Source organism: Hemitrygon akajei, chromosome 12 (assembly GCF_048418815.1).
Source record: "Hemitrygon akajei chromosome 12, sHemAka1.3, whole genome shotgun sequence".
NCBI lineage: Eukaryota > Metazoa > Chordata > Chondrichthyes > Myliobatiformes > Dasyatidae > Hemitrygon > Hemitrygon akajei.
Genome location: NC_133135.1, coordinates 93,708,502 through 93,733,224, shown reverse-complemented (window position 1 = coordinate 93,733,224; position 24,723 = coordinate 93,708,502).

Here is a 24,723-nt window from a genome sequence, read left to right as displayed (position 1 = left end):
AATGTGATGAGGTTGGTTCCTGAATTCAGCTTGCATTTCAGTATTCTGTGGCTCTGAATAGTGTACATGCATTATCTATACAGTTCTAGCTCACCCTGAGTGACTACGTACACATCCTTAACTCAAAATGCATGGAATACAAAGTAATGCATTCAGGTCAATAGAGTGTTGAGATGAAAATTGCTGAAAACTGCTGTGTGCTAACTTGATGTAAGGTTTATTATTTGACTTACCATATGATTTAGAGTAGAATGCAACCAATAAGTGTTCAACCTATGTTCGTGAAGATACTTTCAGTAACATCACCTTTTGTACACAGTGGAACATTAGAGTTTACAGAACTAAACAACGATATTGGCTGTTCCACTCTGAATGTGATGAGGTTGGTTCCTGAATTCAGCTTGCATTTCAATATTCCGTGGCTCTGAATAGTGTACATGCATTATCTATACAGTTCCAGCTCACCGTGAGTGGCTATGTACACATCCTTAACTCAAAATGCATGGAATACAAAGTAATGCATTCAGGTCAATAGAGTGTAGAGATGAATTTTGCTGAAAACTGCAATGTGCTAAATTGATGTAAAGTTTATTATTTGACTTACCATATGATTTAGAGTAGCATGCAACCAATGAGTGTTCTACAAATGTTCAAAAAGATACTTTCAGTAACATCACCTTTTGTACACAATGGGACATTAGCGTTTATGGAACTAAGCAAACATATTGCCTGTACCACTCTGAATGTTATGAGGTAGGTTCCTGAATTCATCTTGCATTTGAGTATTCCATTGCTCTGAATAGTGTACATGCAATATCTATACAGTTCCAGCTCACCCTGAGTGGCTATGTACACATCCTTAACTCAAAATGCATAGAATACAAAGTAATGCATTCAGGTCAATAGAGTGTAGAGATGAATTTTGCTGAAAACTGCTATGTGATAACTTGATGTAAACCTTATTATTTTATTTACCATATGATTTAGAGTAGTATTCAACCAATGAGTGTTCTACCAATGTTCGAGAAGATACTTTCAGTAACATCACCTTTTGTACACAATGGAACATTAGCGTTTACAGAACTAAACAAAGTTATTGCCTGTACCACTCTGAATGTTATGAGGTAGGTTCCTGAATTCATCTTGAATTTGAGTATTCCATGGCTCTGAGAAGTATACAGGCAATATCTATACAATTCCAGCTCACCCTGAGTAGTTATGTCCACATACTTAACAGGAAATGCGTAGAATAGAATGCAATGCATTGAGCTCAATAGAGTGTAGAGTTGAATTTTGCTGATATCTACTATGTGCTAACTTGATGTAAACCTCATTATTTTACTTACCATATGATAGAGTAGTATGCAACCAATTTTATGAGTGTTCAACCTATGTTCGTGAAGATACTTTCAGAAACATCACCTTTTGTACACAATGGAACATTAGAGCTTACAGAACTAAACAACAATATTGGCTGTTCCACTCTGAATGTGATGAGGTAGGTTCCTGAATTCAGCTTGCATTTCCGTATTCCGTGGCTCTGAATAGTGTACATGCATTATCTATACAGTTCTAGCTCAGCCTGAGTGGCTATGTACACATCCTTAACTCAAAATACACAGTATACAACGTAATGCATTCAGGTCAATAGAGTGTAGAGATGAATTTTGCTGAAATCTGCAATGTGCTAACTTGATGTAAAGTTTATTATTTGACTTACCATATGATTTCGAGTGGTATGCAACCAATGAGTGTTCTACAAATGTTCGAAAAGATACTTTCAGTAACATCACCTTTTGTACACGATGGAACATTAGCGTTTACGGAACTAAGCAAACATATTGCCTGTACCACTCTGAATGTTATGAGGTAGGTTCCTGAATTCATCTTGCATTTGAGTATTCCATAGCTCTGAGAAGTATACAGGCAATATTTATACAATACCAGCTCACCCTGAGTAGTTATGTCCACATCCTTAACAGGAAATGCATAGAATAGAAGGTAATGCATTGAGCTCAATAGAGTGTAGAGTTGAATTTTGCTGAAATCTACTATGTGCTAACTTGATGTAAACCTCATTATTTTACTTACCATATGATAGCGTAGTATGCAACCAATTTTATGAGTGTTCAACCTATGTTCGTGAAGATACTTTCAGTAACATCACCTTTTGTACACAGTGGAACATTAGAGTTTACAGAACTAAACAACGATATTGGCTGTTCCACTCTGAATGTGATGAGGTTGGTTCCTGAATTCAGCTTGCATTTCAGTATTCTGTGGCTCTGAATAGTGTACATGCATTATCTATACAGTTCTAGCTCACCCTGAGTGACTACGTACACATCCTTAACTCAAAATGCATGGAATACAAAGTAATGCATTCAGGTCAATAGAGTGTTGAGATGAAAATTGCTGAAAACTGCTGTGTGCTAACTTGATGTAAGGTTTATTATTTGACTTACCATATGATTTAGAGTAGAATGCAACCAATAAGTGTTCAACCTATGTTCGTGAAGATACTTTCAGTAACATCACCTTTTGTACACAGTGGAACATTAGAGTTTACAGAACTAAACAACGATATTGGCTGTTCCACTCTGAATGTGATGAGGTTGGTTCCTGAATTCAGCTTGCATTTCAATATTCCGTGGCTCTGAATAGTGTACATGCATTATCTATACAGTTCCAGCTCACCGTGAGTGGCTATGTACACATCCTTAACTCAAAATGCATGGAATACAAAGTAATGCATTCAGGTCAATAGAGTGTAGAGATGAATTTTGCTGAAAACTGCAATGTGCTAAATTGATGTAAAGTTTATTATTTGACTTACCATATGATTTAGAGTAGCATGCAACCAATGAGTGTTCTACAAATGTTCAAAAAGATACTTTCAGTAACATCACCTTTTGTACACAATGGAACATTAGCGTTTATGGAACTAAGCAAACATATTGCCTGTACCACTCTGAATGTTATGAGGTAGGTTCCTGAATTCATCTTGCATTTGAGTATTCCATTGCTCTGAATAGTGTACATGCAATATCTATACAGTTCCAGCTCACCCTGAGTGGCTATGTACACATCCTTAACTCAAAATGCATAGAATACAAAGTAATGCATTCAGGTCAATAGAGTGTAGAGATGAATTTTGCTGAAAACTGCTATGTGATAACTTGATGTAAACCTTATTATTTTATTTACCATATGATTTAGAGTAGTATTCAACCAATGGGTGTTCTACCAATGTTGGAGAAGATACTTTCAGTAACATCACCTTTTGTACACAATGGAACATTAGCGTTTACAGAACTAAACAAAGTTATTGCCTGTACCACTCTGAATGTTATGAGGTAGGTTCCTGAATTCATCTTGAATTTGAGTATTCCATGGCTCTGAGAAGTATACAGGCAATATCTATACAATTCCAGCTCACCCTGAGTAGTTATGTCCACATACTTAACAGGAAATGCATAGAATAGAATGTAATGCATTGAGTTCAATAGAGTGTAGAGTTGAATTTTGCTGATATCTACTATGTGCTAACTTGATGTAAACCTCATTATTTTACTTACCATATGATAGAGTAGTATGCAACCAATTTTATGAGTGTTCAACCTATGTTCGTGAAGATACTTTCAGAAACATCACCTTTTGTACACAATGGAACATTAGAGCTTACAGAACTAAACAACAATATTGGCTGTTCCACTCTGAATGTGATGAGGTAGGTTCCTGAATTCAGCTTGCATTTCCGTATTCCGTGGCTCTGAATAGTGTACATGCATTATCTATACAGTTCTAGCTCAGCCTGAGTGGCTATGTACACATCCTTAACTCAAAATACACAGTATACAACGTAATGCATTCAGGTCAATAGAGTGTAGAGATGAATTTTGCTGAAATCTGCAATGTGCTAACTTGATGTAAAGTTTATTATTTGACTTACCATATGATTTAGAGTGGTATGCAACCAATGAGTGTTCTACAAATGTTCGAAAAGATACTTTCAGTAACATCACCTTTTGTACACGATGGAACATTAGCGTTTACGGAACTAAGCAAACATATTGCCTGTACCACTCTGAATGTTATGAGGTAGGTTCCTGAATTCATCTTGCATTTGAGTATTCCATAGCTCTGAGAAGTATACAGGCAATATTTATACAATACCAGCTCACCCTGAGTAGTTATGTCCACATCCTTAACAGGAAATGCATAGAATAGAAGGTAATGCATTGAGCTCAATAGAGTGTAGAGTTGAATTTTGCTGAAATCTACTATGTGCTAACTTGATGTAAACCTCATTATTTTACTTACCATATGATAGCGTAGTATGCAACCAATTTTATGAGTGTTCAACCTATGTTCGTGAAGATACTTTCAGTAACATCACCTTTTGTACACAGTGGAACATTAGAGTTTACAGAACTAAACAACGATATTGGCTGTTCCACTCTGAATGTGATGAGGTTGGTTCCTGAATTCAGCTTGCATTTCAGTATTCTGTGGCTCTGAATAGTGTACATGCATTATCTATACAGTTCTAGCTCACCCTGAGTGACTATGTACACATCCTTAACTCAAAATACATAGAATACAAAGTAATGCATTCAGGTCAATAGAGTGTTGAGATGAAAATTGCTGAAAACTACTGTGTGCTAACTTGATGTAAGGTTTATTATTTGACTTACCATATGATTTAGAGTAGAATGCAACCAATAAGTGTTCAACCTATGTTCGTGAAGATACTTTCAGTAACATCACCTTTTGTACACAGTGGAACATTAGAGTTTACAGAACTAAACAACGATATTGGCTGTTCCACTCTGAATGTGATGAGGTTGGTTCCTGAATTCAGTTTGCATTTCAGTATTCCGTGGCTCTGAATAGTGTTCATGCATTATCTATACAGTTCCAGCACACCCTGAGTGTCTATGTACACATCCTTAACTCAAAATGCATGGAATACAAAGTAATGCATTCAGGTCAATAGAGTGTAGAGATGAATTTTGCTGAAAACTGCAATGTGCTAAATTGATGTAAAGTTTATTATTTGACTTACCATATGATTTAGAGTAGCATGCAACCAATGAGTGTTCTACAAATGTTCAAAAAGATACTTTCAGTAACATCAGCTTTTGTACACAATGGAACATTAGCGTTTATGGAACTAAGCAAACATATTGCCTGTACCACTCTGAATGTTATGAGGTAGGTTCCTGAATTCAGCTTGCATTTGAGTATTCCATTGCTCTGAATAGTGTACATGCAATATCTATACAGTTCCAGCTCACCGTGAGTGGCTATGTACACATCCTTAACTCAAAATGCATGGAAAACAAAGTAATGCATTCAGGTCAATAGAGTGTAGAGATGAATTTTGCTGAAAACTGCTATGTGATAACTTGATGTAAACCTTATTATTTTATTTACCATATGATTTAGAGTAGTATGCCACCAATGAGTGTTCTACCAACGTTCGAGAACATACTTTCAGTAACATCACCTTTTGTACACAATGGAACATTAGCATTTACAAAACTAAAGAAAGATATTGCCTGTACCATTCTGAATGTTATGAGGTAGGTTCCTGAATTCATCTTGCATTTGAGTATTCCATGGCTCTGAGAAGTATACAGGCAATATCTATTTAATTCCAGCTCACCCTGAGTAGATATGTCCACATCCTTAGCAGGAAATGCATAGAATAGAAGGTAATGCATTGAGCTCAATAGAGTGTAGAGTTGAATTTTGCTGAAATCTACAATGTGCTAACTTGATGTAAACCTCATTATTTTACTTACCATATGATAGCGTAGTATGCAACCAATTTTATGAGTGTTCAACCTATGTTCGTGAAGATACTTTCAGTAACATCACCTTTTGTACACAATGGAACATTAGAGTTTACAGAACTAAACAACAATATTGGCTGTTCCACTCTGAATGTGATGAGGTTGGTTCCTGAATTCAGTTTGCATTTCAGTATTCCGTGGCTCTAAATAGTGTTCATGCATTATCTATACAGTTCCAGCACACCCTGAGTGGCTATGTACACATCCTTAACTCAAAATGCATGGAATACAAAGTAATGCATTCAGGTCAATAGAGTGTAGAGATGAATTTTGCTGAAAACTGCAATGTGCTAAATTGATGTAAAGTTTATTATTTGACTTACCATATGATTTAGAGTGGCATGCAACCAATGAGTGTTCTACAAATGTTCAAAAAGATACTTGCAGTAACATCACCTTCTGTACACAATGGAACATTAGCGTTTACAGAACTAAACAAAGTTATTGCCTGTACCACTCTGAATGTTATGAGGTAGGTTCCTGAATTCATCTTGAATTTGAGTATTCCATGGCTCTGAGAAGTATACAGGCAATATCTATACAATTCCAGCTCACCCTGAGTAGTTATGTCCACATACTTAACAGGAAATGCATAGAATAGAATGTAATGCATTGAGTTCAATAGAGTGTAGAGTTGAATTTTGCTGATATCTACTATGTGCTAACTTGATGTAAACCTCATTATTTTACTTACCATATGATAGAGTAGTATGCAACCAATTTTATGAGTGTTCAACCTATGTTCGTGAAGATACTTTCAGAAACATCACCTTTTGTACACAATGGAACATTAGAGCTTACAGAACTAAACAACAATATTGGCTGTTCCACTCTGAATGTGATGAGGTAGGTTCCTGAATTCAGCTTGCATTTCCGTATTCCGTGGCTCTGAATAGTGTACATGCATTATCTATACAGTTCTAGCTCAGCCTGAGTGGCTATGTACACATCCTTAACTCAAAATGCATGGAATACAAAGTAATGCATTCAGGTCAATAGAGTGTAGAGATGAATTTTGCTGAAAACTGCAATGTGCTAAATTGATGTAAAGTTTATTATTTGACTTACCATATGATTTAGAGTGGTATGCAACCAATGAGTGTTCTACAAATGTTCAAAAAGATACTTTCAGTAACATCAGCTTTTGTACACAATGGAACATTAGCGTTTATGGAACTAAGCAAACATATTGCCTGTACCACTCTGAATGTTATGAGGTAGGTTCCTGAATTCAGCTTGCATTTGAGTATTCCATTGCTCTGAATAGTGTACATGCAATATCTATACAGTTCCAGCTCACCGTGAGTGGCTATGTACACATCCTTAACTCAAAATGCATGGAAAACAAAGTAATGCATTCAGGTCAATAGAGTGTAGAGATGAATTTTGCTGAAAACTGCTATGTGATAACTTGATGTAAACCTTATTATTTTATTTACCATATGATTTAGAGTAGTATGCCACCAATGAGTGTTCTACCAACGTTCGAGAACATACTTTCAGTAACATCACCTTTTGTACACAATGGAACATTAGCATTTACAAAACTAAAGAAAGATATTGCCTGTACCATTCTGAATGTTATGAGGTAGGTTCCTGAATTCATCTTGCATTTGAGTATTCCATGGCTCTGAGAAGTATACAGGCAATATCTATTTAATTCCAGCTCACCCTGAGTAGATATGTCCACATCCTTAGCAGGAAATGCATAGAATAGAAGGTAATGCATTGAGCTCAATAGAGTGTAGAGTTGAATTTTGCTGAAATCTACAATGTGCTAACTTGATGTAAACCTCATTATTTTACTTACCATATGATAGCGTAGTATGCAACCAATTTTATGAGTGTTCAACCTATGTTCGTGAAGATACTTTCAGTAACATCACCTTTTGTACACAATGGAACATTAGAGTTTACAGAACTAAACAACAATATTGGCTGTTCCACTCTGAATGTGATGAGGTTGGTTCCTGAATTCAGTTTGCATTTCAGTATTCCGTGGCTCTAAATAGTGTTCATGCATTATCTATACAGTTCCAGCACACCCTGAGTGGCTATGTACACATCCTTAACTCAAAATGCATGGAATACAAAGTAATGCATTCAGGTCAATAGAGTGTAGAGATGAATTTTGCTGAAAACTGCAATGTGCTAAATTGATGTAAAGTTTATTATTTGACTTACCATATGATTTAGAGTGGCATGCAACCAATGAGTGTTCTACAAATGTTCAAAAAGATACTTGCAGTAACATCACCTTCTGTACACAATGGAACATTAGCGTTTACAGAACTAAACAAAGTTATTGCCTGTACCACTCTGAATGTTATGAGGTAGGTTCCTGAATTCATCTTGAATTTGAGTATTCCATGGCTCTGAGAAGTATACAGGCAATATCTATACAATTCCAGCTCACCCTGAGTAGTTATGTCCACATACTTAACAGGAAATGCATAGAATAGAATGTAATGCATTGAGTTCAATAGAGTGTAGAGTTGAATTTTGCTGATATCTACTATGTGCTAACTTGATGTAAACCTCATTATTTTACTTACCATATGATAGAGTAGTATGCAACCAATTTTATGAGTGTTCAACCTATGTTCGTGAAGATACTTTCAGAAACATCACCTTTTGTACACAATGGAACATTAGAGCTTACAGAACTAAACAACAATATTGGCTGTTCCACTCTGAATGTGATGAGGTAGGTTCCTGAATTCAGCTTGCATTTCCGTATTCCGTGGCTCTGAATAGTGTACATGCATTATCTATACAGTTCTAGCTCAGCCTGAGTGGCTATGTACACATCCTTAACTCAAAATACACAGTATACAACGTAATGCATTCAGGTCAATAGAGTGTAGAGATGAATTTTGCTGAAATCTGCAATGTGCTAACTTGATGTAAAGTTTATTATTTGACTTACCATATGATTTAGAGTGGTATGCAACCAATGAGTGTTCTACAAATGTTCGAAAAGATACTTTCAGTAACATCACCTTTTGTACACGATGGAACATTAGCGTTTACGGAACTAAGCAAACATATTGCCTGTACCACTCTGAATGTTATGAGGTAGGTTCCTGAATTCATCTTGCATTTGAGTATTCCATAGCTCTGAGAAGTATACAGGCAATATTTATACAATACCAGCTCACCCTGAGTAGTTATGTCCACATCCTTAACAGGAAATGCATAGAATAGAAGGTAATGCATTGAGCTCAATAGAGTGTAGAGTTGAATTTTGCTGAAATCTACTATGTGCTAACTTGATGTAAACCTCATTATTTTACTTACCATATGATAGCGTAGTATGCAACCAATTTTATGAGTGTTCAACCTATGTTCGTGAAGATACTTTCAGTAACATCACCTTTTGTACACAGTGGAACATTAGAGTTTACAGAACTAAACAACGATATTGGCTGTTCCACTCTGAATGTGATGAGGTTGGTTCCTGAATTCAGCTTGCATTTCAGTATTCTGTGGCTCTGAATAGTGTACATGCATTATCTATACAGTTCTAGCTCACCCTGAGTGACTATGTACACATCCTTAACTCAAAATACATAGAATACAAAGTAATGCATTCAGGTCAATAGAGTGTTGAGATGAAAATTGCTGAAAACTGCTGTGTGCTAACTTGATGTAAGGTTTATTATTTGACTTACCATATGATTTAGAGTAGAATGCAACCAATAAGTGTTCAACCTATGTTCGTGAAGATACTTTCAGTAACATCACCTTTTGTACACAGTGGAACATTAGAGTTTACAGAACTAAACAACGATATTGGCTGTTCCACTCTGAATGTGATGAGGTTGGTTCCTGAATTCAGTTTGCATTTCAGTATTCCGTGGCTCTGAATAGTGTTCATGCATTATCTATACAGTTCCAGCACACCCTGAGTGTCTATGTACACATCCTTAACTCAAAATGCATGGAATACAAAGTAATGCATTCAGGTCAATAGAGTGTAGAGATGAATTTTGCTGAAAACTGCAATGTGCTAAATTGATGTAAAGTTTATTATTTGACTTACCATATGATTTAGAGTAGCATGCAACCAATGAGTGTTCTACAAATGTTCAAAAAGATACTTTCAGTAACATCAGCTTTTGTACACAATGGAACATTAGCGTTTATGGAACTAAGCAAACATATTGCCTGTACCACTCTGAATGTTATGAGGTAGGTTCCTGAATTCAGCTTGCATTTGAGTATTCCATTGCTCTGAATAGTGTACATGCAATATCTATACAGTTCCAGCTCACCGTGAGTGGCTATGTACACATCCTTAACTCAAAATGCATGGAAAACAAAGTAATGCATTCAGGTCAATAGAGTGTAGAGATGAATTTTGCTGAAAACTGCTATGTGATAACTTGATGTAAACCTTATTATTTTATTTACCATATGATTTAGAGTAGTATGCCACCAATGAGTGTTCTACCAACGTTCGAGAACATACTTTCAGTAACATCACCTTTTGTACACAATGGAACATTAGCATTTACAAAACTAAAGAAAGATATTGCCTGTACCATTCTGAATGTTATGAGGTAGGTTCCTGAATTCATCTTGAATTTGAGTATTCCATGGCTCTGAGAAGTATACAGGCAATATCTATACAATTCCAGCTCACCCTGAGTAGTTATGTCCACATACTTAACAGGAAATGCATAGAATAGAATGTAATGCATTGAGTTCAATAGAGTGTAGAGTTGAATTTTGCTGATATCTACTATGTGCTAACTTGATGTAAACCTCATTATTTTACTTACCATATGATAGAGTAGTATGCAACCAATTTTATGAGTGTTCAACCTATGTTCGTGAAGATACTTTCAGAAACATCACCTTTTGTACACAATTGAACATTAGAGCTTACAGAACTAAACAACAATATTGGCTGTTCCACTCTGAATGTGATGAGGTAGGTTCCTGAATTCAGCTTGCATTTCCGTATTCCGTGGCTCTGAATAGTGTACATGCATTATCTATACAGTTCTAGCTCAGCCTGAGTGGCTATGTACACATCCTTAACTCAAAATACACAGTATACAACGTAATGCATTCAGGTCAATAGAGTGTAGAGATGAATTTTGCTGAAATCTGCAATGTGCTAACTTGATGTAAAGTTTATTATTTGACTTACCATATGATTTAGAGTGGTATGCAACCAATGAGTGTTCTACAAATGTTCGAAAAGATACTTTCAGTAACATCACCTTTTGTACACAACGGAACATTAGCGTTTACGGAGCTAAGCAAACATATTGCCTTTACCACTCTGAATGTTATGAGGTAGGTTCCTGAATTCATCTTGCATTTGAGTATTCCATGGCTCTGAGAAGTATACAGGCAATATCAATACAATTCCAGCTCACCCTGAGTTGTTATGTCCACATCCTTAACAGAAAACGCATAGAATAGAAGGTAATGCTTTCAGGTCAATAGAGTGTAGAGATGAATTTTGCTGAAAACTGCAATGTGCTAACTTGATGTAAAGTTTATTATTTGACTTACCATATGATTTACAGTAGTATGCAACCAGTTTTATGAGTGTTCTACCAATGTTCGAGAAGATACTTTCAGTAACATCACCTTTTGTACACGATGGAACATTAGCTTTTACAGAACTAAACAAAGATATTGCCTGTACTACTCTAAATGTTATGAGGTAGGTTCCTGAATTCATCCTGAATTTGAGTATTCCATAGCTCTGAGAAGTATGAGGGCAATATTTATACAATTCCAGCTCACCCTGAGTAGTTATGTCCACATCCTTAACAGAAAATGCATAGAATAGAAGGTAATGCTTTGAGCTCAATAGAGTGTAGAGTTGAAATTTGCTGAAAACTACTATGTGCTAACATGATGTAAACATTATTTTACTTCCCATATGATTTATAGTATGCTACCAATTTTATGAGTGTTCTACCAATGTTCGAGAAGATACTTTCAGTATCATCACTTTTTGTGCACAATGGAACATTAGCGTTTACAAAACTAAAGAAAGATATAGCCTGTACCATGCTGAATGTTATGAGGTAGGTTCCTGAATTCATCTTGCATTTGAGTATTCCATGGCTCTGAGAAGTATACAGGCAATATCTATACAATTCCAGCTCACCCTGAGTAGTTATGTCCACATCCTTAACAGGAAATGCATAGAATAGAAGGTAATGCATTGAGCTCAATAGAGTGTAGAGTTGAATTTTGCTGAAATCTACTATGTGCTAACTTGATGTAAACCTCATTATTTTACTTACCATATGATAGCGTAGTATGCAACCAATTTTATGAGTGTTCAACCTATGTTCGTGAAGATACTTTCAGTAACATCACGTTTTGTACACAGTGGAACATTAGAGTTTACAGAACTAAACAACGATATTGGCTGTTCCACTCTGAATGTGATGAGGTTGGTTCCTGAATTCAGCTTGCATTTCAGTATTCCATGGCTCTGAATAGTGTACATGCATTATCTATACAGATCCAGCTCACCCTGAGTGGCTATGTACACATCCTTAACTCAAAATGCATGGAATACAAAGTAATGCATTCAGGTCAATAGAGTGTAGAGATGTATTTTGCTGAAAACTGCTATGTGATAACTTGATGTAAACCTTATTATTTTATTTACCATATGATTTAGTGTAGTATGCAACCAATGAGTGTTCTACCAACGTTCGAGAACATACTTTCAGTAACATCACCGTTTGTACACAATGGAACATTAGCGTTTACAGAACTAAACAAAGTTATTGCCTGTACCACTCTGAATGTTATGAGGTAGGTTCCTGAATTCATCTTGAATTTGTGTATTCCATAGCTCTGAGAAGTATGAGGGCAATATTTATACAATTCCAGCTCACCGTGAGTAGTTATGTCCACATCCTTAACAGGAAATGCATAGAATAGAAGGTAAAGCTTTGAGCTCCATAGAGTGTAGAGTTGAAATTTGCTGAAAACTACTATGTGCTAACATGATGTAAACATTATTTTACTTCCCATGTGATTTATAGTATGCTACCAATTTTATGAGTGTTCTACCAATGTTCGAGAAGATACTTTCAGTATCATCACTTTTTGTGCACAATGGAACATTAGCGTTTACAAAACTAAACAAAGTTATTGCCTCTACCTTTCTGAATGTTATGAGGTAGGTTCCTGAATTCATCTTGCCTTTGAGTATTCCATGGCTCTGAGAAGTATACAGGCAGTATCTATACAATTCCAGCTCACCCTGAGTAGTTATGTCCACATCCTTAACAGGAAATGCATAGAATAGAAGGTAATGCATTGAGCTCAATAGAGTGTAGAGTTGAATTTTGCTGAAATCTACTATGTGCTAACTTGATGTAAACCTCATTATTTTACTTACCATATGATAGAGTAGTATGCAACCAATTTTATGAGTGTTCAACCTATGTTCGTGAAGATACTTTCAGAAACATCACCTTTTGTGCACAATGGAACATTAGCGTTTACAGAACTAAACAACGATATTGGCTGTTCCACTCTGAATGTGATGAGGTTGGTTCCTGAATTCAGCTTGCATTTCAGTATTCTGTGGCTCTGAATAGTGTACATGCATTATCTATACAGTTCTAGCTCACCCTGAGTGACTACGTACACATCCTTAACTCAAAATACATAGAATACAAAGTAATGCATTCAGGTCAATAGAGTGTTGAGATGAAAATTGCTGAAAACTGCTGTGTGCTAACTTGATGTAAGGTTTATTATTTGACTTACCATATGATTTAGAGTAGAATGCAACCAATAAGTGTTCAACCTATGTTCGTGAAGATACTTTCAGTAACATCACCTTTTGTACACAGTGGAACATTAGAGTTTACAGAACTAAACAACGATATTGGCTGTTCCACTCTGAATGTGATGAGGTTGGTTCCTGAATTCAGCTTGCATTTCAGTATTCTGTGGCTCTGAATAGTGTACATGCATTATCTATACAGTTCCAGCTCACCGTGAGTGGCTATGTACACATCCTTAACTCAAAATGCATGGAATACAAAGTAATGCATTCAGGTCAATAGAGTGTAGAGATGAATTTTGCTGAAAACTGCTATGTGATAACTTGATGTAAACCTTATTATTTTATTTACCATATGATTTAGAGTAGTATGCCACCAATGAGTGTTCTACCAACGTTCGAGAACATACTTTCAGTAACATCACCTTTTGTACACAATGGAACATTAGCGTTTACAAAACTAAAGAAAGATATTGCCTGTACCATTCTGAATGTTATGAGGTAGGTTCCTGAATTCATCTTGCATTTGAGTATTCCATGGCTCTGAGAAGTATACAGGCAATATCTATTTAATTCCAGCTCACCCTGAGTAGATATGTCCACATCCTTAGCAGGAAATGCATAGAATAGAAGGTAATGCATTGAGCTCAATAGAGTGTAGAGTTGAATTTTGCTGAAATCTACAATGTGCTAACTTGATGTAAACCTCATTATTTTACTTACCCTATGATAGCGTAGTATGCAACCAATTTTATGAGTGTTCAACCTATGTTCGTGAAGATACTTTCAGTAACATCACCTTTTGTACACAATGGAACATTAGAGTTTACAGAACTAAACAACAATATTGGCTGTTCCACTCTGAATGTGATGAGGTTGGTTCCTGAATTCAGTTTGCATTTCAGTTTTCCGTGGCTCTGAATAGTGTTCATGCATTATCTATACAGTTCCAGCACACCATGAGTGGCTATGTACACATCCTTAACTCAAAATGCATGGAATACAAAGTAATGCATTCAGGTCAATAGAGTGTAGAGATGAATTTTGCTGAAAACTGCAATGTGCTAAATTGATGTAAAGTTTATTATTTGACTTACCATATGATTTAGAGTGGCATGCAACCAATGAGTGTTCTACAAATGTTCAAAAAGATACTTTCAGTAACATCACCTTTTGTACAGAATGGAACATTAGCGTTTACAGAACTAAACAAAGTTATTGCCTGTACCACTCTGAATGTTATGAGGTAGGTTCCTGAATTCATCTTGAATTTGAGTATTCCATGGCTCTGAGAAGTATACAGGCAATATCTATACAATTCCAGCTCACCCTGAGTAGTTATGTCCACATACTTAACAGGAAATGCATAGAATAGAATGTAATGCATTGAGCTCAATAGAGTGTAGAGTTGAATTTTGCTGATATCTACTGTGTGCTAACTTGATGTAAACCTCATTATTTTACTTACCATATGATAGAGTAGTATGCAACCAATTTTATGAGTGTTCAACCTATGTTCGTGAAGATACTTTCAGAAACATCACCTTTTGTACACAATGGAACATTAGAGCTTACAGAACTAAACAACAATATTGGCTGTTCCACTCTGAATGTGATGAGGTAGGTTCCTGAATTCAGCTTGCATTTCCGTATTCCGTGGCTCTGAATAGTGTACATGCATTATCTATACAGTTCTAGCTCAGCCTGAGTGGCTATGTACACATCCTTAACTCAAAATACACAGTATACAACGTAATGCATTCAGGTCAATAGAGTGTAGAGATGAATTTTGCTGAAATCTGCAATGTGCTAACTTGATGTAAAGTTTATTATTTGACTTACCATATGATTTAGAGTGGTATGCAACCAATGAGTGTTCTACAAATGTTCGAAAAGATACTTTCAGTAACATCACCTTTTGTACACAACGGAACATTAGCGTTTACGGAGCTAAGCAAACATATTGCCTTTACCACTCTGAATGTTATGAGGTAGGTTCCTGAATTCATCTTGCATTTGAGTATTCCATTGCTCTGAATAGTGTACATGCAATATCTATACAATTCCAGCTCACCCTGATTAGTTATGTCCACATCCTTAACAGAGAATGCATAGAATAGAAGGTAATGCTTTGTGCTCAATAGAGTGTAGAGTTGAAATTCACTGAAAACTACTATGTGCTAACATGATGTAAACATTATTTTACTTCCCATATGATTTATAGTATGCTACCAATTTTATGAGTGTTCTACCAATGTTCAAGAAGATACTTTCAGTATCATCACTTTTTGTGCAGAATGGAACATTAGCGTTTACAAAACTAAACAAAGTTATTGCCTCTACCTTTCTGAATGTTATGAGGTAGGTTCCTGAATTCATCTTGCCTTTGAGTATTCCATGGCTCTGAGAAGTATACAGGCAGTATCTATACAATTCCAGCTCACCCTGAGTAGTTATGTCCACATCCTTAACAGGAAATGCATAGAATAGAAGGTAATGCATTGAGCCCAATAGAGTGTAGAGTTGAATTTTGCTGAAATCTACTATGTGCTAACTTGATGTAAACCTCATTATTTTACTTACCATATGATAGAGTAGTATGCAACCAATTTTATGAGTGTTCAACCTATGTTCGTGAAGATACTTTCAGAAACATCACCTTTTGTGCACAATGGAACATTAGCGTTTACAGAACTAAACAACGATATTGGCTGTTCCACTCTGAATGTGATGAGGTTGGTTCCTGAATTCAGCTTGCATTTCAATATTCCGTGGCTCTGAATAGTGTACATGCATTATCTATACAGTTACAGCTCACCGTGAGTGGCTATGTACACATCCTTAACTCAAAATGCATGGAATACAAAGTAATGCATTCAGGTCAATAGAGTGTAGAGATGAATTTTGCTGAAAACTGCTATGTGATAACTTGATGTAAACCTTATTATTTTATTTACCATATGATTTAGAGTAGTATGCCACCAATGAGTGTTCTACCAACGTTCGAGAACATACTTTCAGTAACATCACCTTTTGTACCCAATGGAACATTAGCGTTTACAAAACTAAAGAAAGATATTGCCTGTACCATTCTGAATGTTATGAGGTAGGTTCCTGAATTCATCTTGCATTTGAGTATTCCATAGCTCTGAGAAGTATACAGGCAATATTTATACAATTCCAGCTCACCCTGATTAGTTATGTCCACATCCTTAACAGAAAATGCATAGAATAGAAGGTAATGCTTTGTGCTCAATAGAGTGTAGAGTTGAAATTCACTGAAAACTACTATGTGCTAACATGATGTAAACATTATTTTACTTCCCATATGATTTATAGTATGCTACCAATTTTATGAGTGTTCTACCAATGTTCGAGAAGATACTTTCAGTATCATCACTTTTTGTGTACAATGGAACATTAGCTTTTACAGAACTAAACAAAGATATTGCCTGTACTACTCTATATGTTATGAGGTTGGTTCCTGAATTCAGCTTGCATTTCAGTATTCCATGGCTCTGAATAGTGTACATGCATTATCTATACAGTTCCAGCTCACCGTGAGTGGCTATATACACATCCTTAACTCAAAATGCATGGAATACAAAGTAATGCATTCAGGTCAATAGAGTGTAGAGATGTATTTTGCTGCAAACTGCTATGTGATAACTTGATGTAAACCTTATTATTTTATTTACCATATGATTTAGAGTAGTATGCAACCAATGAGTGTTCTACCAACGTTCGAGAACATACTTTCAGTAACATCACCGTTTGTACACAATGGAACATTAGCGTATACAGAACTAAACAAAGTTATTGCCTGTACCACTCTGAATGTTATGAGGTAGGTTCCTGAATTCATCTTGAATTTGTGTATTCCATAGCTCTGAGAAGTATGAGGGCAATATTTATACAATTCCAGCTCACCCTGAGTAGTTATGTCCACATCCTTAACAGAAAATGCATAGAATAGAAGGTAATGCATTGAGCTGAATAGAGTGTAGAGATGAATTTTGCTGAAAACTGCAATGTGCTAACATGATGTAAACATTATTTTACTTCCCATGTGATTTATAGTATGCTACCAATTTTATGAGTGTTCTACCAATGTTCGAGAAGATACTTTCAGTATCATCACTTTTTGTGCACAATGGAACATTAGCGTTTACAAAACTAAACAAAGTTATTGCCTCTACCTTTCTGAATGTTATGAGGTAGGTTCCTGAATTCATCTTGCCTTTGAGTATTCCATGGCTCTGAGAAGTATACAGGCAGTATCTATACAATTCCAGCTCACCCTGAGTAGTTATGTCCACATCCTTAACAGGAAATGCATAGAATAGAAGGTAATGCATTGAGCGCAATAGAGTGTAGAGTTGAATTTTGCTGAAATCTACTATGTGCTAACTTGATGTAAACCTCATTATTTTACTTACCATATGATAGAGTAGTATGCAACCAATTTTATGAGTGTTCAACCTATGTTCGTGAAGATACTTTCAGAAACATCACCTTTTGTGCACAATGGAACATTAGCGTTTACAGAACTAAACAACGATATTGGCTGTCCCACTCTGAATGTGATGAGGTTGGTTCCTGAATTCAGCTTGCATTTCAGTATTCTGTGGCTTGAATAGTGTACATGCATTATCTATACAGTTCTAGCTCACCCTGAGTGACTACGTACACATCCTTAACTCAAAATGCATGGAATACAAAGTAATGCATTCAGGTCAATAGAGTGTAGAGATGAATTTTGCTGAAAACTGCTATGTGATAACTTGATGTAAACCTTATTATTTTATTTACCATATGATTTAGAGTAGTATGCCACCAATGAGTGTTCTACCAATGTTGGAGAACATACTTTCAGTAACATCACATTTTGTACACAGTGGAACATTAGCGTTTACAAAACTAAAGAAAGATATTGCCTGTACCATTCTGAATGTTATGAGGTAGGTTCCTGAATTCATCTTGCATTTGAGTATTCCATGGCTCTGAGAAGTATACAGGCAGTATCTATACAATTCCAGCTCACCCTGAGTAGTTATGTCCACATCCTTATCAGGAAATGCATAGAATAGAAGGTAATGCATTGAGCTCAATAGAGTGTAGAGTTGAATTTTGCTGAAATCTACTATGTGCTAACTTGATGTAAACCTCATTATTTTACTTACCATATGATAGAGTAGTATGCAACCAATTTTATGAGTGTTCAACCTATGTTCGTGAAGATACTTTCAGAAACATCACCTTTTGTGCACAATGGAACATTAGCGTTTACAGAACTAAACAACGATATTGGCTGTCCCACTCTGAATGTGATGAGGTTGGTTCCTGAATTCAGCTTGCATTTCAGTATTCTGTGGCTTGAATAGTGTACATGCATTATCTATACAGTTCTAGCTCACCCTGAGTGACTACGTACACATCCTTAACTCAAAATGCATGGAATACAAAGTAATGCATTCAGGTCAATAGAGTGTAGAGATGAATTTTGCTGAAAACTGCTATGTGATAACTTGATGTAAACCTTATTATTTTATTTACCATATGATTTAGAGTAGTATGCCACCAATGAGTGTTCTACCAATGTTGGAGAACATACTTTCAGTAACATCACATTTTGTACACAGTGGAACATTAGCGTTTACAAAACTAAAGAAAGATATTGCCTGTACCATTCTGAATGTTATGAGGTAGGTTCCTGAATTCATCTTGCGTTTGAGTATTCCATGGCTCTGAGAAGTATACAGGCAATATCTATACAATTCCAGCTCACCCTGAGTAGTTATGTCCACATCCTTAACTCAAAATGCATAGAATACAAAGTAATGCATTCAGGTCAATAGAGTGTAGAGATGAATTTTGCTGAAAACTGCTATGTGATAACTTGATGTAAACCTTATTATTTTATTTACCATATGATTTAGAGTAGTATGCAACCAATGAGTGTTCTACAAATGTTCGAAAAGCTACTTTCAGTAACATCACCTTTTGTACACGATGGAACATTAGCGTTTACGGAACTAAGCAAACATATTGCCTGTACCACTCTGAATGTTATGAGGTAGGTTCCTGAATTCATCTTGCATTTGAGTATTCCATAGCTCTGAGAAGTATACAGGCAATATTTATACAATTCCAGCTCACCCTGATTAGTTATGTCCACATCCTTAACAGAAAATGCATAGAATAGAAGGTAATGCTTTGAGCTCAATAGAGTGTAGAGTTGAAATTTGCTAAAAACTACTATGTGCTAACATGATGTAAACATTATTTTACTTCCCATGTGATTTATAGTATGCTACCAATTTTATGAGTGTTCTACCAATGTTCGAGAAGATACTTTCAGTATCATCACTTTTTGTGCACAATGGAACATTAGCGTTTACAAAACTAAAGAAAGATATTGCCTGTACCATTCTGAATGTTATGAGGTAGGTTCCTGAATTCATCTTGCATTTGAGTATTCCATGGCTCTGAGAAGTATACAGGCAATATCTATACAATTCCAGCTCACCCTGAGTAGTTATGTCCACATCCTTAACAGGAAATGCATAGAATAGAAGGTAATGCATTGAGCTCAATAGAGTGCAGAGTTGAATTTTGCTGAAATCTACTATGTGCTAACTTGATGTAAACCTCATTATTTTACTTACCATATGATAGCGTAGTATGCAACCAATTTTATGAGTGTTCAACCTATGTTCGTGAAGATACTTTCAGTAACATCACCTTTTGTACACAGTGGAACATTAGAGTTTACAGAACTAAACAACGATATTGGCTGTTCCACTCTGAATGTGGTGAGGTTGTTTCCTGAATTCAGCTTGCATTTCAGTATTCCATGGCTCTGGATAGTGTACATGCATTATCTATACAGTTCCAGCTCACCCTGAGTTGTTATGTCAACATCCTTAACAGGAAATGCATAGAATAGAAGGTAATGCAATGAGCTCAATAGAGTGTAGAGTTGAATTTTGCTGAAATCTACTATGTGCTAACTTGATGTAAACCTCATTATTTTACTTACCATATGATAGAGTAGTATGCAACCAATTTTATGAGTGTTCAACCTATGTTCGTGAAGATACTTTCAGAAACATCACCTTTTGTGCACAATGGAACATTAGCGTTTACAGAACTAAACAACGATATTGGCTGTTCCACTCTGAATGTGATGAGGTTGGTTCCTGAATTCAGCTTGCATTTCAGTATTCTGTGGCTCTGAATAGTGTACATGCATTATCTATACAGTTCTAGCTCACCCTGAGTGACTACGTACACATCCTTAACTCAAAATGCATGGAATACAAAGTAATGCATTCAGGTCAATAGAGTGTTGAGATGAAAATTGCTGAAAACTGCTGTGTGCTAACTTGATGTAAGGTTTATTATTTGACTTACCATATGATTTAGAGTAGAATGCAACCAATAAGTGTTCAACCTATGTTCGTGAAGATACTTTCAGTAACATCACCTTTTGTACACAGTGGAACATTAGAGTTTACAGAACTAAACAACGATATTGGCTGTTCCACTCTGAATGTGATGAGGTTGGTTCCTGAATTCAGCTTGCATTTCAATATTCCGTGGCTCTGAATAGTGTACATGCATTATCTATACAGTTCCAGCTCACCGTGAGTGGCTATGTACACATCCTTAACTCAAAATACACAGTATACAACGTAATGCATTCAGGTCAATAGAGTGTAGAGATGAATTTTGCTGAAATCTGCAATGTGCTAAATTGATGTAAAGTTTATTATTTGACTTACCATATGATTTAGAGTAGCATGCAACCAATGAGTGTTCTACAAATGTTCAAAAAGATACTTTCAGTAACATCACCTTTTGTACACAATGGAACATTAGCGTTTATGGAACTAAGCAAACATATTGCCTGTACCACTCTGAATGTTATGAGGTAGGTTCCTGAATTCATCTTGCATTTGAGTATTCCATTGCTCTGAATAGTGTACATGCAATATCTATACAGTTCCAGCTCACCCTGAGTGGCTATGTACACATCCTTAACTCAAAATGCATAGAATACAAAGTAATGCATTCAGGTCAATAGAGTGTAGAGATGAATTTTGCTGAAAACTGCTATGTGATAACTTGATGTAAACCTTATTATTTTATTTACCATATGATTTAGAGTAGTATTCAACCAATGAGTGTTCTACCAATGTTCGAGAAGATACTTTCAGTAACATCACCTTTTGTACACAATGGAACATTAGCGTTTACAGAACTAAACAAAGTTATTGCCTGTACCACTCTGAATGTTATGAGGTAGGTTCCTGAATTCATCTTGAATTTGAGTATTCCATGGCTCTGAGAAGTATACAGGCAATATCTATACAATTCCAGCTCACCCTGAGTAGTTATGTCCACATACTTAACAGGAAATGCATAGAATAGAATGTAATGCATTGAGCTCAATAGAGTGTAGAGTTGAATTTTGCTGATATCTACTATGTGCTAACTTGATGTAAACCTCATTATTTTACTTACCATATGATAGAGTAGTATGCAACCAATTTTATGAGTGTTCAACCTATGTTCGTGAAGATACTTTCAGAAACATCACCTTTTGTACACAATGGAACATTAGAGCTTACAGAACTAAACAACAATATTGGCTGTTCCACTCTGAATGTGATGAGGTAGGTTCCTGAATTCAGCTTGCATTTCCGTATTCCGTGGCTCTGAATAGTGTACATGCATTATCTATACAGTTCTAGCTCAGCCTGAGTGGCTATGTACACATCCTTAACTCAAAATACACAGTATACAACGTAATGCATTCAGGTCAATAGAGTGTAGAGATGAATTTTGCTGAAATCTGCAATGTGCTAACTTGATGTAAAGTTTATTATTTGACTTACCATATGATTTAGAGTGGTATTCAACCAATGAGTGTTCTACAAATGTTCGAAAAGATACTTTCAGTAACATCACCTTTTGTACACGATGGAACATTAGCGTTTACGGAACTAAGCAAACATATTGCCTGTACCACTCTGAATGTTATGAGGTAGGTTCCTGAATTCATCTTGCATTTGAGTATTCCATAGCTCTGAGAAGTATACAGGCAATATTTATACAATACCAGCTCACCCTGAGTAGTTATGTCCACATCCTTAACAGGAAATGCATAGAATAGAAGGTAATGCATTGAGCTCAATAGAGTGTAGAGTTGAATTTTGCTGAAATCTACTATGTGCTAACTTGATGTAAACCTCATTATTTTACTTACCATATGATAGCGTAGTATGCAACCAATTTTATGAGTGTTCAACCTATGTTCGTGAAGATACTTTCAGTTACATCACCTTTTGTACACAGTGGAACATTAGAGTTTACAGAACTAAACAACGATATTGGCTGTTCCACTCTGAATGTGATGAGGTTGGTTCCTGAATTCAGCTTGCATTTCAGTATTCCATGGCTCTGGATAGTGTACATGCATTATCTATACAGTTCCAGCTCACCCTGAGTGGCTATGAACACATCCTTAACTCAAAATGCATGGAATACAAAGTAATGCATTCAGGTCAATAGAGTGTAGAGATGTATTTTGCTGAAAACTGCTATGTGATAACTTGATGTAAACCTTATTATTTTATTTACCATATGATTTAGAGTAGTATGCAACCAATGAGTGTTCTACCAACGTTCGAGAACATACTTTCAGTAACATCACCGTTTGTACACAATGGAACATTAGCGTTTACAGAACTAAACAAAGTTATTGCCTGTACCACTCTGAATGTTATGAGGTAGGTTCCTGAATTCATCTTGAATTTGTGTATTCCATAGCTCTGAGAAGTATACAGGCAGTATCTATACAATTCCAGCTCACCCTGAGTAGTTATGTCCACATCCTTAACAGGAAATGCATAGAATAGAAGGTAATGCATTGAGCTCAATAGAGTGTAGAGTTGAATTTTGCTGAAATCTACTATGTGCTAACTTGATGTAAACCTCATTATTTTACTTACCATATGATAGAGTAGTATGCAACCAATTTTATGAGTGTTCAACCTATGTTCGTGAAGATACTTTCAGAAACATCACCTTTTGTGCACAATGGAACATTAGCGTTTACAGAACTAAACAACGATATTGGCTGTTCCACTCTGAATGTGATGAGGTTGGTTCCTGAATTCAGCTTGCATTTCAGTATTCTGCGGCTCTGAATAGTGTACATGCATTATCTATACAGTTCTAGCTCACCCTGAGTGACTATGTACACATCCGTAACTCAAAATACATAGAATGCAAAGTAATACATTCAGGTCAATAGAGTGTTGAGATGAAAATTGCTGAAAACTGCTGTGTGCTAACTTGTTGTAAGGTTTATTATTTGACTTACCATATGATTTAGAGTAGAATGCAACCAATAAGTGTTCAACCTATGTTCGTGAAGATACTTTCAGTAACATCACCTTTTGTACACAGTGGAACATTAGAGTTTACAGAACTAAACAACGATATTGGCTGTTCCACTCTGAATGTGATGAGGTTGGTTCCTGAATTCAGTTTGCATTTCAGTATTCCGTGGCTCTGAATAGTGTTCATGCATTATCTATACAGTTCCAGCACACCCTGAATGTCTATGTACACATCCTTAACTCAAAATGCATGGAATACAAAGTAATGCATTCAGGTCAATAGAGTGTAGAGATGAATTTTGCTGAAAACTGCAATGTGCTAAATTGATGTAAAGTTTATTATTTGACTTACCATATGATTTAGAGTAGCATGCAACCAATGAGTGTTCTACAAATGTTCAAAAAGATACTTTCAGTAACATCAGCTTTTATACACAATGGAGCATTAGCGTTTATGGAACTAAGCAAACATATTGCCTGTACCACTCTGAATGTTATGAGGTAGGTTCCTGAATTCATCTTGCATTTGAGTATTCCATTGCTCTGAATAGTGTACATGCAATATCTATACAGTTCCAGCTCACCGTGAGTGGCTATGTACACATCCTTAACTCAAAATGCATGGAATACAAAGTAATGCATTCAGGTCAATAGAGTGTAGAGA